The 18,479-nt window shown below is 48.7% G+C and overlaps 1 pseudogene; it reads right to left on the bottom strand.

Moving 5' to 3' along the window:
* Window positions 1-10,927: 10,927 nt before the first annotated feature.
* LOC139057455 (uncharacterized) lies at window positions 10,928-16,147 on the bottom strand (annotated as a pseudogene).
* Between the last annotated feature and the right edge of the window lie 2,332 nt (window positions 16,148-18,479).

Here is an 18,479-nt window from a genome sequence, read left to right as displayed (position 1 = left end):
ATATACAACTTGTGAGGGCAATTGGGCGAAAACTTGTTACTAATGTGGGGTCTTTGCCTTATTTCAGAACCGGAACGACAAGGGCTTCTTTCCATGCGGTAGGGAGGTACCCCGCAGCCCATATAGCGTTTAAAAGTGCTAGCAGAGTAATTTGAGTATCACTGGGGACGTGTTTAATCATGTCGTACATGATCTTGTCCGATCTAGGTGCAGAGCTCTGACATGCAGTCAGAGAGGCTCTCAACTCGGCAATGTTAAAAGACGCGTTAAAGGGTTCATTCTGTCTGCATTTGCGTTCGATAACCTTCAGTTCTGCTACTTTCTTGTGTTTCAGGAATACCTTGAAATAATGATCAGAACTGGAAACGCGCTGTAAGTGTTCGCCAAGAGTGTCAGCTTGGTCTTCCAAGCGGTTCGTTTCACCGTTCAGGAGGTGCAACGGATGAATTTCTTGTCCCTTTAGCCTTTTCAGCCCATCCCATACTTCAGCTTCTTGAGTATACGAATTTATACCTGAGAGAAACCTCGGTCAGCTTGCCCTCTTTGCCTGTCGTCGCGTCCTTCTTCCCTGTGATTTAACCTAGCTGTTTAAATTCTATCAGATTTTCGGCTGTAGGACTTTCACGTAGTTTACTCCAAGCTTTATTTTGTCTCTTCCGTGCCTCTCCACAATCGCCATTCCACCAGGAGACCCGTCTTTTGGATGTAGTGCCTCTTGTTTGAGGAATGAACTTGTCATAGGCGTCAATGTTAAAAGCGGTGAAGTATGAAACAGCATGATCTATAGTAAAATTACATATAAAATCCCGTGATATGTGGGTGGATTCCTTAAAACGTTCCCAGTCAGCTGAGGCCAGTTTCCAGCGAGGGAAGTGTGGAGGGAAGTCATGTTTGTTTACGAAGTTCAGCGTTACTGGGAAGTGATCGCTTCCGAATGGATTTTTAATTACACACCATTCTCAATCAGGGAAGATAGAAGCGGAGCCGAGCGCCAGGTCTGTTGATGAGTACGAGTTATGATGTGGATTATAATACGTTGGTTCTTTCTTATTAAAGATGCATGCACCGGAGGTTAAAAAGAAATCTTCAGTAAGTCGACCTCTCACGTCGCATCGTGAGTCTCCCCACATCGTGTTATGAGCGTTCAAATCTCCCACAAGTATGTAAGGCTCGGGAAGGTGATCAATGAGATTATAGAAGACTATCTTTTCGAGACTATCTTTTCGGGGGTACATAAATGGTACATACTGTGACCAACATATTGAAAGGAAAAGCCCAACTTGACACTCGCTCAAGGGGTGTCTGAAGGGCGACGCGTCGGCAAGCTACCGCCTTGTCGGCTACTCTTGCTACACCGCCGGAGGCATTAGCCTGGCCACGGTCTTTTCGGAAGATGGTGTAGTTTAGAAGAAAATTTGTGTTGGTAGGTTTGAGATGTGTCTCTTGAACACACAGCAACTTGAGATTGTGTTTGTGTAGTAGTTCTCTAATGTCGTTGAGGTTATGTAGAAGTCCTCGTGCATTCCACTGTAGCATTTGTGTTTCCGTTATGATAAATGTGTTTGGTGCTATGTGTTTAAGAAACTGAGATTAGTTCACGGGCCCTTTGTAGGAGCCGTGACGCGGGCTTTGTCTTTTTTGGAGCGATCGAGGGAGGCTCGCCGCTCCTTTGGCGCTGGTGGCGCCGTCTGGCCGGTCGTTGTGTCCATCACCTTGTGCGAGGCGCTGGACACGCGCGCTCTTCCGAGCGCTTTGTTTGACGTGAAGGCCTCAGCACGTTCGAAAAGACGTTTGAGGCCACCTGCCCGGAAATGGATGGCCCCTTCTGCTGGGGTGGCGGAGGAGCGCTAGCTGCAACCGCCGCGGGCGCAGATGGCGTAACTGCCGACTCACTGCTTGTGGGTCGGACAGCCGCCCGGAAACCGTTGTCTCGCTGCCCTCTGATGCGTCACATCGGCAAAGGTGTTCTTGGGCAGGTATGAAACCCGCCTACGTGCCTCCTTGAGACGTATGTTTTCTTTTACTTTAATTGTAACAATTTCCTTTTCTTTTTTCCAGGATGGGCACGACCGCGAGTACGCGGCGTGCTCGCCATCATAGTTTACACGGTGGAGAGTGTTCTCGTAAGAATCGGAGGTGTGCTCATGGGCACTGAATTTCGCACAAGTTTGGCGGCCTCGGCAGCTCTGCGAACCGTGGCCGAAACGCTGCCGTTTGAAACATCGGAGGGGATTTGGCACGTATATGGCCTAACACGGGGCTTGATGTGCCCGGCCTCGATTGACTCAGGCAGTACACTTGAATCAAAAGTGATTATTAGGTGCTTGGCTTGGATTTCATTGCCATCCCGCCTCATCTTAATTATTCTGACATTGATCACATTTTGCTCACTGAAGCCCTCCAGGAGCTCCGCTTCAGTTAGCTCCAATAGATCATCATCTGAAACTAAGCCACGGGTGGTATTCATAGTACGGTGCGGGGTTACAATTACTTGGGTTTCCCCAAATGACACTAGTTTTGGCAATTTCTCATACTGCTTCTGATCGCGGAACTCCAAGAGGAGATCACCGCTTGCCATCCTCGATCGACGCCTTATATCCTGGGCCAAAAACTTCAGTCAACGACTTTGAAACAAGGAATGGTGAGATGGTTCGCACTGGTTTGTCTGGTTTTTCTAAATGAACTACATGAAAACGAGGAAAGTTGTGGACTTGGCGTCCGAAAAACTGAAAGACATCTTCGGTGCGCCCTCGTTTATGAGGGCGATCAGGGAGTTTAGGAAAAGCGTTTTCCATAAGTATAGATGGGGTTTTCGGCCCCGTTGCCGATCACCCACCATGGAGACCAACAGGGGGACGTGACAGAAGTTCCTGCAAGAGAAACTCTGCCAACGCCAGCCGCCAGCATCGCTGCTATAACGAAATACAGCATAACTAAGGCTGGCTAGCCACACAAGGTTAACCCTCGTCGCCGCAAAATACAGAAGTGAGGAGAAGTGAAGAGAAGGCAGGAAAGATGAAAAAGGCGGGAGAGAAAGACGAAGATCGGAGAGGAGGACAGGAAAAGGCGACTGCCGATTTCCCCCGGGTGGGTCAGTACGGGGGTGCCGTCTACGTGAAGCCGAGGCCAAAGAGGTGTGTTGCCCACTGAGGGGCCGTAAAGGTCCAAACACCCGGCATCGGCTCAAGCCCCAGGACCCCCTTTTCCCCGGACACGGCTAAGCCACGCACGGTTAGACGCGGGAGGGTCCAACCCTTGTGTGCTCGGGTACGCGGTGTCGCAACACACCAAACTCCTGCTCACGCAGACGCCCCTGCGTGACATCAGGTGGAACATCCACATTTCTAACGCATATATATATATATATATATATATATATATATATATATATATATATATATATATATATATATATATATATATGCCACTCATTTTTCAGAACACTATGTTTTCGCGGACATAAACTAAAGCACGCTCCTCCTAACACTTGATTACTGGCTTCACTCATCCGACCAAAACTAGAATATACCTGTATTGTCGGGGATAAGAAATTAACATTATCGCTCGAGTAACGATACAACATTCGTTTTAAATAGCAGCCCTTAGGCGATTATTCATGCCGCGAGCGTTGGATAGCGTCGGCGTCGGCGTAACCAAGCGAATGAGTACATCGAAGGATGAATGAGCGACCGCGGAACGCAGCGGGGACTTAAAGACGCCAGGGGGAAAGCGGAGGAGGAGGGTACGGCGAAAGCGTCTGAAAAAAAAAAAAAGCCTAGTGCGGAGACGATGGCTACGAGATGGCGCCAGAGTAGCGCACGTTGTCTTGGAGGTCTGTCTGCGGCGGCTGCAGTGAATCGCGCCCACGCGTCACCCACGTGCTGCCTCTCGCAATCTCGAGATTAGCGGGGGAGTCCCGCCACACTTCCCCCCATTTGCAACATGCTGCACGATACATATTGCTCGCGCCAGCCAATATATCGCGAAATACAACTCGAGACTGGAATCGGTTACCAGGTGATATTGTGAAAATAACTTCAAATGATATGTTTGTACAGTCGCTTCATGATGTAATACTATAGACATGAACATGTGGCGTTTTATCCTATGCTGCCTGTATTATGCATCTTTGTTTCTTTTATGTAATCCCCCCCCCCCTGTAATGCCTATCGAAGGCGCTGTGGGTACTTTGGTAAATAAATAAATAAAGATAAATAAATAAGTGAGAACACGTGTAGATCGGCGCTCAAATTTCGCATTAGGGATTATCGTTTTCGCCGGCTAATTTTTTTTTTTAAATATCGCCTAGGCGACTCTTCCACATGCCTAATCAATCCACATAACATTCAAACTGTGCGGTTAAGTAGAAAAATACGAATAGAAAAATTTATTTATTTGCTTAAAAACAAGCTTTTCTTCCACCACCCACAGCTTTATGTAAAATACTTACAGAGCGAAAAAAAAAACATGCCTTATTGGGGGGGATGGTAGGGTAAATATATCGATCATTCCTATTCAAGCGTTCTATCGTAAAACTATTCAATAAAGCAAAATAAAAATTTGCAAGCTGCAGGGGGATACGTTTTAGCTTAATGCCAACGTTCCTTGTCGAAAAATTTGAACAATTTTCGCAAATAAATATCAAACTTTGACTAGAGTATTATGTTTCAATGTACCCTTTCTCAGTAATCAATAGCAGGATAACTGCTAAAACTGATAGTTATATTTTATATTGACACGTGTACTTATCTTTATCGGGCAACCACGTTTCGCCGCTTAACAACTGTAATCGCACAGCGAGGGACGCGCCTGCGTGTATCCGACTTTTCTGGAAAGTTATCGATGCTTCTACCCGGCTGTCTGTTGACGCCGAACCTTGGGTTATCTGATTTCATCGCGTAACGCGAATGGTGTAGAACTTTGTGGAAGGCACGCGGGTCCGAACGATTAGTCTGGAATATTCGACGACTGCTCTATAAAAGCCGACGCGCTTGACCCGCTGATCAGATTTACGACGATCGCCGACTGTGTTCGACGCTCTCGTTGTGCTTTAAGTGTAGCCTGTTTTGTGGGCACAGGTTCGCCCAATAAAACCTAGTTTTTGCCTTTCACAGTATTGGTACTATGTTCTTTGACGTCACGACCACGTGACATCTGGTGGAGGTGCTTTTGGTTCATGTACCGGACGCCGCCGACAAGCCGTGATCCAAGCCCGGAACGCAAAGACAACACCTACGTAGCCCCGGACCATCGAGCAAGCCGCCGTCTTCAACAACTGCCCCCGGAGCACGGACTTTTGCCTGAGACGACCAGGAAGATGGCCACCAAGTCCACCCCAATGGCAGCCCCAGCGTCACCCGTCGTGCTGCAGCAGCCCAGGGAGCCTCCGACGTTCCGCGGTTCAACTTTCGAGGACCCGGAAAGCTGGCTTGAGACGTACGAGAGAGTCGCTACCTTTAACAACTGGAACAGCGACGACAAACTGCGATATGTCTTCTTCGCTTTGGAAGACGCGGCCAGGACGTGGTTCGAGAACCGAGAAGCCACCTTAACGACCTGGGAACATTTCCGAAGCGGCTTCCTGCAGACATTCGCAAGCGTCGTACGCCGAGAACGAGCCCAAGCGCTATTAGAAACCCGGGTGCAGCTACCTAATGAGATGACCGCCATCTACACGGAAGAAATGAGCCGTCTCTTCCGCCACGCCGACCCTGAAATGCCCGAGGAGAAGAAAGTCCGCCTGCTGATGCGTGGTGTGAAGGAAGAACTTTTTGCAGGAATGGTACGAAACCCACCGAAGACCGTCGACGAGTTTCTTCGCGAGGTCACCAGCATCGAGAAGACACTCGAGATGCGAAACCGGCAATTCGATCGCCGCACGAACTCGACAAACTGCGCCGGAGTTCAATCACTGGCCACCGACGACCTGCGCGAGAATATCCGAGCGGTCGTGCGGGAGGAGCTACAAAAGCTGTTCCCACCATCACAGCCTCAAGTGGCTTCGATTGCCGACGCCGTGCGTGAGGAGCTCCAACAACAACTTGGAGTAGCCCCTGAATCGCCCCAGCCTGAGCCGCAAGCGATGACCTACGCCGCCGTCGCACGCCGTCAAGGTCCCCCTCCGCGACCGCGCCAGGGCCCTCTCAAGCCGCAGTTCCGTCGTCCGCCGCCGCCACCGCCAGCACGACCACCCGTCGCCCAGCGCACCTACGCTAGGAACACGGACATTTGGCGCGCTCCTGACCACCGCCCGCTCTGCTACCACTGCGGAGAAGCGGGTCACATTTACCGACGATGTCCATACCGGGAGATGGGACTGCGAGGTTTCGCCGTGAACGCTCCGCGCCCGCAGCAAGGTGAACGCCCCCGCGATATCGCCGATTACCTCGCCGCTACTCAGTGGAGCTCTCGACGACCGTCGCGTTCGCCATCACCAGGCCGCTACCTGTCGCCGCAGCGCCGACCATACACTGGCCCAGCCCGGGACCGGTCAGCGAGCCCATATCCGGAAAACTAAAAGCAGCAACCGATGGAGGTGCGGTTGCTGTTCGTCGAACTGACGAAGATCCTCCGCCGCCGACGAAGACAACGAAGAAACTACCTCGACGACATAACGACACGCCGCCGTCCCGACGAAATCAGGAAGCCAAGACTACACCGATGAAAGACGACTTGACGACGCGACGTTCCAGCTTCAGTTCAACGCGACGCAGCCGTGATCCGACGCCAAGACCCAACTGCAACGCCAGACAAAGAACCACCGACCTCGACGTACTTCTCGACGGCCACGCAGTCACTGCCTTAGTCGACACAGGGGCCGATTACTCCGTAATGAGTGGACACATCGCCGCCCAGTTGAAGAAGGTTAAGACTGCATGGGAGGGCCCCCAAATTCGGACCGCTGGAGGACACCTCATTACGCCGACTGGAATCTGCACGGCAAGAATTACCGTTCATGACCGGACTTACCCTGCCACCTTCGTTGTCCTCCAACAGTGTTCACGAGACGTCATTCTCGGCATGGACTTCCTGAATCAACATGGCGCAGTCATCGACCTGAAGTCGAAATCGATAACGCTGTCACAAGATCAAGCGATACCGCCGGAGAGCTGTCGTAGTCACCACGCCTTGAGTGTGCTTGAAGATCAAGTGAGCATCCCGCCGCGCTCCAGCATTATTATTTCCGTCGGCACTGAAACACCCGCTGACGTAGAAGGCGTCATCGAGGGCGACCAACATCTACTGCTCGACCGTGAAATTTGCGTCGCAAGAGGGATCGCTCGACTCCACGGAGGGAAGTGGAAGTTATGCTAACCAACTTCAGCCAAGAGTTCAAGCACATCAACAAGGGCACGACAATCGCATACATCGAGGAAATTGTGGAAACCAGCAATGCCTTTGTCCTCTCGGATTCAGCCACATCTACCCCGATGAGAATTGTCCCCGAACCAGACTTCGACGTGAATCCAAGTCTTCCTATGAGTAAGCAGCAACAGATCAGAAGTCTTCTCCGACGATACAAAGACTGCTTTTCGACGTCATCGAGACAAACACCAGTTGCAAAGCATCGCATAATAACCGAAGAAAGCGCTCGACCACTCCGCCAGAGCCCTTACCGAGTTTCGACGCGAGAACGTGAAGCTATTAGGCAACAAGTTGACGAAATGCTGCGCGACGACATCATCCAGCCGTCGAAAAGCCCGTGCACTCTAAGAACAGTTTACACCCTTTGGCTTGCCCCTTCTGCCACACAAAAATAATCGTCATCTGCCTTGATGCGTTTCCTTTCTTTATCGCTGCGAGCCCGGAACTTTCCAGTAACGAACGGCACGCGCGTTATCAGCATAGAACAGTTTACACCCTTTGGAGTGCCTCTTCTGATAACGCGCGTGCCGTTCGTCACTGGAAAGTTCCGGGCTTGCAGCGATAAAGAAAGGAAACGCATCAAGGCAGATGACGATTATTTTTGTGTGGCAGAAGGGACAAGCCAAAGGGTGTAAACTGTTCTTAGAGTGTGGGCCTCTCCTGTAGTCCTGGTAAATTAAAATAATAATAATAATAATAATATTTGGGGTTTTACGTGCCAAAACCACTTTCTGATTATGAGGCACGCCGTAGTGGAGGGCTCCGGAAATTTTGACCTCCTGGGGTTCTTTAACGTGCGCCTAAATCTAAGCACACGGGTGTTTTCGCATTTCGCCCCCATCGAAATGCGGCCGCCGTGGCCGGGATTCGATCCCGCGACCTCGTGCTCAGCAGCCCAACACCATAGCCACTGAGCAACCACGGCGGGTTGGTAAAGAAAAAGGACGGAACCCTACGCTTCTGCGTCGATTATCGTCGACTGAACAAGATCACGAAGAAGGATGTGTACCCCCTTCCACGGATAGACGACGCATTGGATCGGCTCTGCAACGCTAAATACTTCTCGTCGATGGACCTCAAGTCTGGCTACTGGCAAATAAAAGTCGACGAGAGAGATCGCGAAAAGACTGCCTTCATCACGCCAGATGGACTCTACGAGTTCAAGGTCATGCCATTCGGACTGTGCTCGGCGCCTGCAACGTTTCAGCGCGTCATGGACGCGGTGTTAGCCGGGCTGAAGTGGCAGACGTGCCTTGGGGCGCTATTCTGGACATTCCGCCATTTTCTTCGGTGCGTGACGTAGGCGCGACGCAAACAAAATGGCGCTGGTGGCCCAGTTTTGCTTACGTAACGTGACGCCAACTTGACGTTTTGCCTAAGAAACTGAAACGAAGACACTGAATGTAGCGTTATCGGTAACGCAAAACAGTTTTCCTCCGCAGTAAAAATAAAGCAGCTATCTCAAAGCGTATGATTGTTCCGTCGAAAACGCTTCGCGCTTCCGTCGTCTGCTGCGTACAAGCCGTCGTCTGCTTCAATAGCTAGGATGCGTGTCCCCGGAAAATGCAATGAGTCATCGCATGTTGGCGCCAACGCGCTTGTTTTCTTGCTTGAGACAACATACGCGACCTACCAGTGGTGATGCGCGCACGTTCTAGGCCACGTTATCGCTATTTCGTGAAACGTAAGTGACTCAGCCCGACTCGGCTGGCAGAGAAACGGCCGAATATCACTGATAGCGTTGCGGGCGCCAGAGATAACCACTAGCGCGACGCAAGCGCCGGCGCTGCCATCTATTGTTCATTTCGCTGGTTACTCGCACCACGGGAGGAAACTTCAAGGCGCCGCCTTGCGTACATTTCTTTTTATAAATTAGAAAGAGGCCGTTGTCATAACGTCTGATTGTGCGAAAAGGCACTAATCTCGATTACAATACAAATGCAGCAGTGAAAAGTGGACAATATTGCTGAAAGTTTGCTATGTTCAACCAATATTATTTTGTATAAACGCGTTCTTTAAAAAAATGATGGCCCCAAACACAAATGCCAACACCACCCGAGAGCGATGCAAATACTATGAGCACGCGTTATGAACAAAAAATTTTCGTGGCGCCAAACGATAGGGAAAATGTGGCGATACGCATTCCTCTCGGCTGCCATTGCATATGGCTGCTCATTAGCATAATTCGCGCGGCTCGTCGCAGCAAAAATTATGGCGGAAAATCTCAGCAATGGCGGCCCAGTGCAACGTCACGCATCGTCAAAATGACGATTACGAAACAGCCCTTCCTGTGACGCTCCTCACGAGGTATTCCTTCAGCCAATCAGCAAGCTGGCATGGCGCATATCTTGAATCGCCACCACATATTCGCGCAATCGCAGATGCATTGCACTGGCTTCTGCACGCTACCGCTCACATTCTTTTTGAAGCACTAACATCACAATATATCTGCCAAGGACCAAAAAAATGTATTAGTCCATAAAATTTGCAGCTCCACGTCACGTTTCGTCATCTTGATGAAAACGCAAAATGGCATTTCGCAAAACTTCCGTTTCCCGGCACAAATTTCAAAACACGTGACCTCTCGACAGCCAATCAGAGAGTAAACATGGCGGGTAATGGCGGCCGTGCAGCCGCCATGCGTGTCCAGAATAGAGCCCTTGTTTACCTGGATGACGTCGTTGTCTTCGCCGGAAATTTCGACGATCACCTTAGGCGGCTTGCGACAGTGTTAGAAGCCATCAAGCCATCAGGGCTAACTCTGAAGCCGGAAAAGTGCCGTTTCGCTTACGGTGAGCTTTTGTTCCTAGGCCACGTGATTCCTAGGACACGTGTACTTATCTTTATTGGGCGACCACGTTTCGCCGCTTAACTGTAATCGCACAGCGAGGGACGCGCCTGCATGTATCCGAAGTTTCTGGAAAGTTATCGATGCTTCTACCCGGCTGTCTGTTGACGCCGAACCTTGTGTTATCTGATTTCATCGTGTAACGCGAATGGTGTAGAACTTTGTGGAAGGCACGCGGGTCCGAACGATTAGTCTGGAATATTCGACGACTGCTCTATAAAAGCCGACGCGCTTGACCCGCTGATCAGATTTACGACGATCGCCGACTGTGTTCGCCGCTCTCGTTGTGCTTTAAGTACCCTGTTTTGTGGGCACAGGTTCGCCCAATAAAAGCTAGTTTTTGCCTTTCACAGTATTGGTACTGTGTTCTTTGACGTCACGACCACGTGACAATATGTAGCTGTCTTTCAACGGAACCTAAAAAGCTTTGATTTGCAGATGCAGCATGCAAGAAAAAACTTTTTTTTTCTATGCTGCTGATGCCTAATTAGAGGTGAACCTGAATATTTTATTTTTTTTCGGTTACTATCGCACAAATAATATAATCTTATAGGTTCCAATTGTTGGCAACACAATGCACTATGAGCTACAGAAGTTTCATGGTGATTGGTTGAGTACTTTTCTAGAAAAGGTACATGAAATTCACAAAAAGAAAATGGAAAATGTCATTCTGAGAAATACACGATATTATGTTTCTTCATTCACGACAAAAGTTCAAAAGGCATCAGCAGGATATACATCACTTCTTGTTTTCTTGCTGTTGTCAGCGAAGCCTTTCCTGATGTTACCTTCCTCCTTCTCTGTTCTTTGCCTCAGCCATTACAACCCGCTCTTTATTCAAGTGGCTGAGAGCTATGTCACAATATACACCTGGACTAATGCCAAGTGCTTTTGAAACAGTCTTTATCGTGGCGTTGTCATCATTGAAGTAAGCCACAGTGTGGTAGGTGGCAATCTTTAATGTGTCGGCCACAACAAATTTAGTTTTGGGGCAGCGGCACCAGACAAGCTGGTTCAGTGACTAATTTGTATTCTGAGTTCTTCCATGCAGGCACTATCTGAGGAGGGCTTGCGCTATCAAGGCCTGAAAGACTCGCTTGATTGCTTCCAGGACAGCTGTCGGAAGGCTGTGTATGCCTCAGGACCGCCATCACTGAGGCTACGGTTGCACCCGCACCATGATGAAGGTCTCTGTGGGCATAGTCCATGGTTAGGGTTTTTATCGGTGGGAACCTTATGGAAATAGATGGCCCACACAATTTTCTGCATCTTTTGCAGGCTATTGGTATTTTCCCGTATAGCTTTTCTATAGTACAATTGTAGGAAGTGAATCTCCTTTTCCGTAACGCGCCCCCTCCCAGTCAGTGACAGTCCATCTGACAGCTTCTTCCCCCTGAAGCTTGTTTTCAGGTTTCAGAGCCTGGTGCCCATGCGCTTTTGGACATGGACGACATCACTCGTGCTTCGCTATGCCTTTATTGTAGGGCTTTGCTTTCTTCACAGTCAGGTACGCCTTGCTGCCCCCATCGCCAAACATGTGTGTCGTGTACTCCAAGGTCCTGCGGCTTCCATACCTCCAGATGGTCCTCCGTGCGTAATCTTGCACTCATGGTGATTAATCCGGTAATTAAATGCAGGCCCCGGGCACAGAGATGACAGAACTCAGTCTCCACTTAGAAGTCCAGCACTTTGCTGGTATCCGCGGATAAGACGGTGACAACATCATGCAATGATGAATGTCTTCTCTTCATCCACGTTCCATCCACAGTGACGGCTACCTCTAGTGGTTCATCACTTTTCCGTTGTTCAAGCTTTACTTCTTCACAGGCTACGGCCATGCTTTTAGCCGCAACAGAAGCAACTGCGTCAAGTAGACGTGGGGTGTTAACGTAAACTTAGTCGGTGGGGTGGCATGTTCGAGACTGCACACATCACACGTCCACCCTGCAATCCCTCCGCAAATGTTCGTATCGCATAGACGAAGCGTTCATTTGTCTGAAACATGCCTCCTTGAGATTTTTTTAATGTTTGAAACGTCGTCACCTCGGCACATTCCGTGCAAGAGACACTCATGGTAGATGTTAGCCCACTTCTCGACTCACCATTTTCTTGCAGGTGAAGCTCACCTTTCTTGCATTTCTTGCACACAGCACACGATTGAAAAATTCCCGAAATATCGTAATGACAATAAAATGAAACCCCGGTGTATTTGCTCTGTCGACGTTGAAACTGCCACCACGGAGAACTTTCACATACTTTTAAAAAGGCCGCGCTACGACATGCATCGTTGTTGCTGCTCTTGTTGTCGCCAGTATTTTTCTCCGCGTACTGATTACGTTGAAATTTTCTCTTCCTCGCCCACTTCTCATTACTTCTTGGCATGTTGTAGCACCACAACGTACTAAAATTATGCACAAAACAAGCAAAACGTGGACAAAATTGTCCAAAAGACCAACGCAGCAGTAGCGATCATGTAATACAGTATAGTAACGCCGCCCAATGGCGAAAGTTGCAGCGTTCACTGATAAACTAGCGATGAATTGCCTAAAGTTGCCCATACAAGTAGAATAATGCGATTAAACACCGAAATGCAGCACCCAAGGCATATAACATGTCACGTGAACGCGGTACGCGCCTGCCATTTTTAATTCCCAGGGGACGTGACTTTTGGCGCGTTGTTTAAATGGCTTGGAGCGCTCGTTCACAGTTGCACTTGTACTGACTTGCTCCTCGGGACTTGTGCAGCTTTTTGGTGCTAAAACACAAAAACGCATTTTTTGGTCGGTTTACCCTACAGTCCCTAAAGTCCCTCTACCTTCGGGAAAGTACCACCATCTCTTGAACAACGCCATTTTTTGAACAACGCCAACATTCTTTCTCTTAATGTCTATTAGAATATCGTATATACCCGTTTGCTCTCTGATCCAAACCGCTCTCTTTCTGTCTCTCAAAGTTATGCCTAGCATTCTTCGTTCCATCACTCTTTGCGCGGTGCTTAACTTGTTCTCAAGCTTCTTTGTCAGTCTCCAAGCCTCTGCGCCATATGTCAGCACCGGTAAAATGCACTGATTGTATACTTTCCTTTTAAATGATAACGGTAAGCTCTGAGTCAGGAGCTCACGATGTCTGTCATTTGCGACACAACCCATTTTTGTTCTTCTGTGAATTTCCATCTCATAGTCAGGGTTCCTGTGATTAGTTAACCTAGGTAAACGTATTCCTTCAGACTCTAGAGGCTGACTTGGGATCTTGAACTCTTGTTCCCTTGCCCAGATATTTATCATTCTTTGTGTTCTGCACATTAATATTCAACCCCACTCTTAAACTATCCCTGTTAAGGTCCTCCATCATTTGCTGTAACTCGTCTGCAGTGTTACTGAATAGAACAATGTCATCGGCAAACCGAAGGTTGCTGAGGTATTCGCCGTCGATCCTTACTCCTAAACCTTCCCAGTTTAATAGCTTGAATACTTCTTCCAAGCAAGCAGTGAATAGCATTGGAGAGACTGTGTCTCCTTGTCTGACCCCTTTCTTCATAGGTATCTTCCTACTTTTCTTGTGTAGAATTAACGTGGCTGTGGAATCTGTAGATATTTTGCAGGGTATTTACGTAAGCGGTCGATCTATACTCCTTGATTACGTAATGCCTCTATGACTGCTGGTATCTCTACTGAATCAAATGCCTTTTCGTAATTTATGAAAGCCATATAGAGAGGCTTATTGTACTCTGCGGATTTCTCGATAACCTGATTAATGACACGGATGTGATCCATCGTAGAGTATCCCTTCCTGAAACCAGCCTGTTCCCTTGGTTGACTAAACTCCAGTGTTGCCCTTATTCTGTTGGAGATTATTTTGGCAAATATTTTATATCATACTGGGAGTAAGCTAATGGCCCTATCATTTTTCAGTCCTTTAACGTCACCCTTGTTGTGGATTAGTATAATGTTTGCATTCTTCCAGTTTTCTGGGACCCTTGCAGTCGATAGACACTTCGTATAGAGAGCCGCCAGTTTTTCAAGCATTATGTCTCCTCCATCTTTTATTATATCGACTGTTATTCCATCCTCTCCTGCCACTTTTCCCCGTTTCATGCCTTACAAGGCTCTTCTGAGCTCATCTCTAGTTATAGGAGGAGTTTCTGCATACCATTTGTTATTGTTTCGAATAGAGTACTCCTGAGTCCTCTGGGTACTGTACATGTCAGTATAGAATTCTTCCGCTGCTTTTAGTATACCTTCGAGATTGCTGATGATATTACCCTGCTTATCTTTCAATGCATACATATTGGTTTGTCCCATGCCAAGTTTCCTTCTCACTGCTTTCAGGCTGCGTCCATTTTTTACGGCTTCTTCAGTCTTTCTCACGTTAAAATTTCTAATATCACTTATTTTCGCTTTGTTGATCAGTTTTGACCGTTTCGCGAATTCTATCTTATCTCTCGAGTTGAACACTTTCATTCTTTGTCGTTTCTTTGTCAACTATCGCTGGATCATCCTTTCGAAGTTCCGGAGATTGTGCACGCCCTTCATGATCTAAACGGACGCTCGGCCCCCGGCCCAGACGGACTAACAAACAAACTACTCAGAAATCTAGATGCAAAGCCATACAAATCATTACGAGCAAAATTAACGAGGTATGGGCTGAAGGCCGGGTGCCGGACGAATGGCGAACTGCCAATGTAGTCCTCATCCCCGAACCCGGAAAACCGCTTCATGCAGAGAATCTGAGACCCATCTCCCTAAAGTCGTGCCTCGGGAAGGTCGCTATACACGCCATCCACAATAGAATTGGAGAGCACCATGAAGAAAACGGCCTATTCCGCCACAATCTCATAGGCTTCAGAAAATCACTATCCACACAAGACGTCATGCTACTCATCAGGAACGCCGTCATAGACAACAAATCCAGGGATGTAAAAGGCATCCTGGCGCTCGACCTAACCAAGGCCTTCGACACGGTCAGGCACGAGCACATCCTCAACGAAATATCCCCTTTAGATCTCGGAGTAAATTTCCACAATTTCGTAAGATCGTTTTTGGATAACCGAACGGCCACCATAAACGTCGGACAAATCAGAAGCAGAAAGCACATGCTAGGCAACATCGGTACCCCGCAATGGTCAGTGCTTTCGCCGCTTCTTTTCAACATCGCAATGCATGATCTCGCAAAGAAACTCCCGAAAGTCCCGGGGGTAGGGCACGCGATTTACGCCGACGACATCACCATTTGGTCCACGAGCGGCCCGCTAGGCACTCTGGAACAGAACATACAGCAAGCGCTGGACACCACGCAAGCTTTTCTTGCAAACACGGGACTTAAGCTCTCCCCCAGCAAATCGGAGCTCCTTCTGTGCAAACAAGGCCCCAGGCTGAGACAGCGCCTTAGCTCCCTCCCCGTTCACCTACACACCAGGGACGGAGGAAACATCCCCAGGTGTAACACAATCAAGGTCCTGGGCATGGTCATTGGGGCTTATAGCAATGACAACGCGGAAGCACTAAAACGCATCACAAAGAGCACCCTCAACTTCATCAGGGTCATATCACGGGTCGCCAGCAAAAGGGGCGGACTGAAAGAGGACAACCTCATGAAAGCATTTCACGCCTTCCTTATCAGCCACGTAACCTACGCCGCCCCCTTTCTCAACTGGAAGAAGACGGAGCTGAATAAAATTCATACACTAATCAGAACGGGATTGAAAAAGGTCCTAAGCCTCCCTAGAAACACTAGCACGGAACGACTCCTCTAATTGGGGCTACACAACACGGCAACCGAACTCTTTGAGGCACAGCGAAACTCCCAAATTAGTCACTCACTCACAAGGGCGGGCATCGAGATCTTACTAGAAGCAGGCATACAGCCCCTCTTCATGCCACCAGAGAAGTCGCAACTATGCACAAACGCCAAGAGATCAATAACCGTTGATCCCATCCCACGAAACATACACCCCACCCACAACGAAGGGCGGAGAAAAGCGTCCTCTTCGTTGACGCGGCCAGGAATCGAAGCGCCTACGCGGTCTCTGTGGTGGACGCCCATGGCTCACTCGTCAACGTAGCCACGGTAGTTACCAACTTCACTGACGAAGCAGAAGAAATGGCCATCGCGGTGGCCCTTCAAAGCTGCAAAGGAGCGTCAGTCATTTACTCGGACTCAAGAACAGCTATTAGAACTATCTCGTCGGCCCTCGTCTCTAGGAAAGCAGCTACGGTTATCAACACCATCTTCCTCCATGAAACGGGAGGAGACAATCTCACGTCCCCACATATCACATGGTTCCCAGCCCACATGGGCAACATTTTCGGACCTCCTGACTGTAATCCGAACGAGCGGGCACATCAACTGGCGCTAGAGCTCACATTCCGCGTCTGCGGTCCGCCCTCTCGCTTCAACCCAGCCTGGAGGGACCTAGGCAACAAAGGCCCGTTCCTATCATACCACGAAATCACTTCAAATCATAGGTTATCACGAAGAATTTTTCCTCCTCCTCACCCAAAGCTCAAAAAAGCACGGGCCGTCACTTACAGACAGTTTCAGACTAGGACGTACATCACTCCAACACCAAGCAGGATCAATCCTGACCTTCCTAGTGAATGCCCACACTGTGGCCACGAATACAACAACTTCGAACACATGTTCTGGCTGTGCCCTGCCAACGCGAGCACGGACTTTCCCGACCAGTCTTTCTGGGACTCGGCGCTCAGAAGCACAGAGCTCATCGCTCAGCTCAAGGCTGTCCAGAGGGCCCGGGCCGTCGCCGAAGGACTCTGTCTACCGGCCCCGACCTGGGTGGAGCCACCGGATTGATTTCCCCTCAGGACCTAAATAAACTTCTAACTCACTCACTTGTCGTTTCTTTATTAGGTCATTTGTTACTTGGGAGAGTTTGCCTACTGGTTGCCTTGGCGCCTTGCCTCCCACTTAAATTGCTGCGTCTGAAGCCAGCCTCGTTACGGTTTCATTCATTACATCTGTGTCATCATCATCATCATCATCTCTCTGTTCTAAAGCTGCATATTTGTTTGCAAGTACCAGCCTAAATTTGTTTGCTTTTACCCTTACTGCCTCTAAGTTGACCTGTTTTTTCTTGACCAATTTTACTCTTTCTCTGTTCAAATTGAGGTGAATCCTAGCCCTCACTAATCTATGATCACTGTACCTTTACCCTACCTATCACTTCTACATCCTGCACTATGCACCCTGCACATCGGCAGAAAGTATGAAATCAATTTCATTTCTTGTTTCACCATTAGGGCTTTTTCCATGTCCACTTTCTGTTGCTATGTTTCCTGAAAAAGGTCTTCATTATTCTCAGCGTATTCCTTTCTGTGAATTCTACCAGCATCTCTCTAACGTTTCTAGAATCGACGCCGTAGTTGCCAATTGCATGTTCAACCGTCTGCTTTTTCCTCACTTTTGCATCGAAGTCACCCATTACTACTGTATACCGACTTTGCAATTTTCTCATCGGTAATTCAACATCGTCATAAAACTGATCTACTTCCTCATCGTCGTGACTGGATGTTGGAGCGTAGGCTTGTACTACCTTTAATATATACCTGTTATTAAGTTTGATTACGATTACTGCTACCCTCTCGTTAATGCTGTAGAATTCGTCAATGTTGCCCGTTATGTCCTTATGGATTAGGAATCCTACCCCGTATTGCTTCTTATCAGGGAGACCTCTATAGCAGAGGACATGACCGTTATTTAGCAATGTGTAAGCCTCACCAGTTCTTCTAATCTCACTAAGGCCGATAATATCCCAAACAATGTCTGATAATTCCTCAAAGAGTCCTGCTAAGCTAGCCTCACTCGAGAGGGTTCGGGTGTTAAACGTTGCAAGGGTCATTTTCCATTGGCGGCCTGTCGAGACCCAGAGATTCTTAGCACCCTCTGCTGCGTTTATTCATGTACGTTGGCCCTACTGCTAGGGTTCTGTTTTGGGTCTGTAGTATTAAATACATAAATAAATTTCTGTGAGAACAAGCTGGGAGAAACCTCGTGTAGTCGCAGCTGGTATCTTGCACCATTTCACGCGGCGAAAGGCAGATTTTCCTTCAGAACCAACGCGGAGAAGCGATCATGTCTCCCGACAACGTGGTCGAATGTCATATGAGAGGGTAATGCTTTCGCATGGAAGCAGCTCCACCGCCAGACAATGCGTCCGGAAATGGAGCTGTTCGGAGCAGCTCGGATGAGAGGATGTGCCAGTTGAGCAACGTCTTCGATGGGCGAAAGGGCCGGTCTTGCTTCTCTTCCT

Source organism: Dermacentor albipictus, chromosome 1 (genome assembly GCF_038994185.2).
Source record: "Dermacentor albipictus isolate Rhodes 1998 colony chromosome 1, USDA_Dalb.pri_finalv2, whole genome shotgun sequence".
NCBI lineage: Eukaryota > Metazoa > Arthropoda > Arachnida > Ixodida > Ixodidae > Dermacentor > Dermacentor albipictus.
This window is presented reverse-complemented; position numbering and strand designations above follow the sequence as displayed.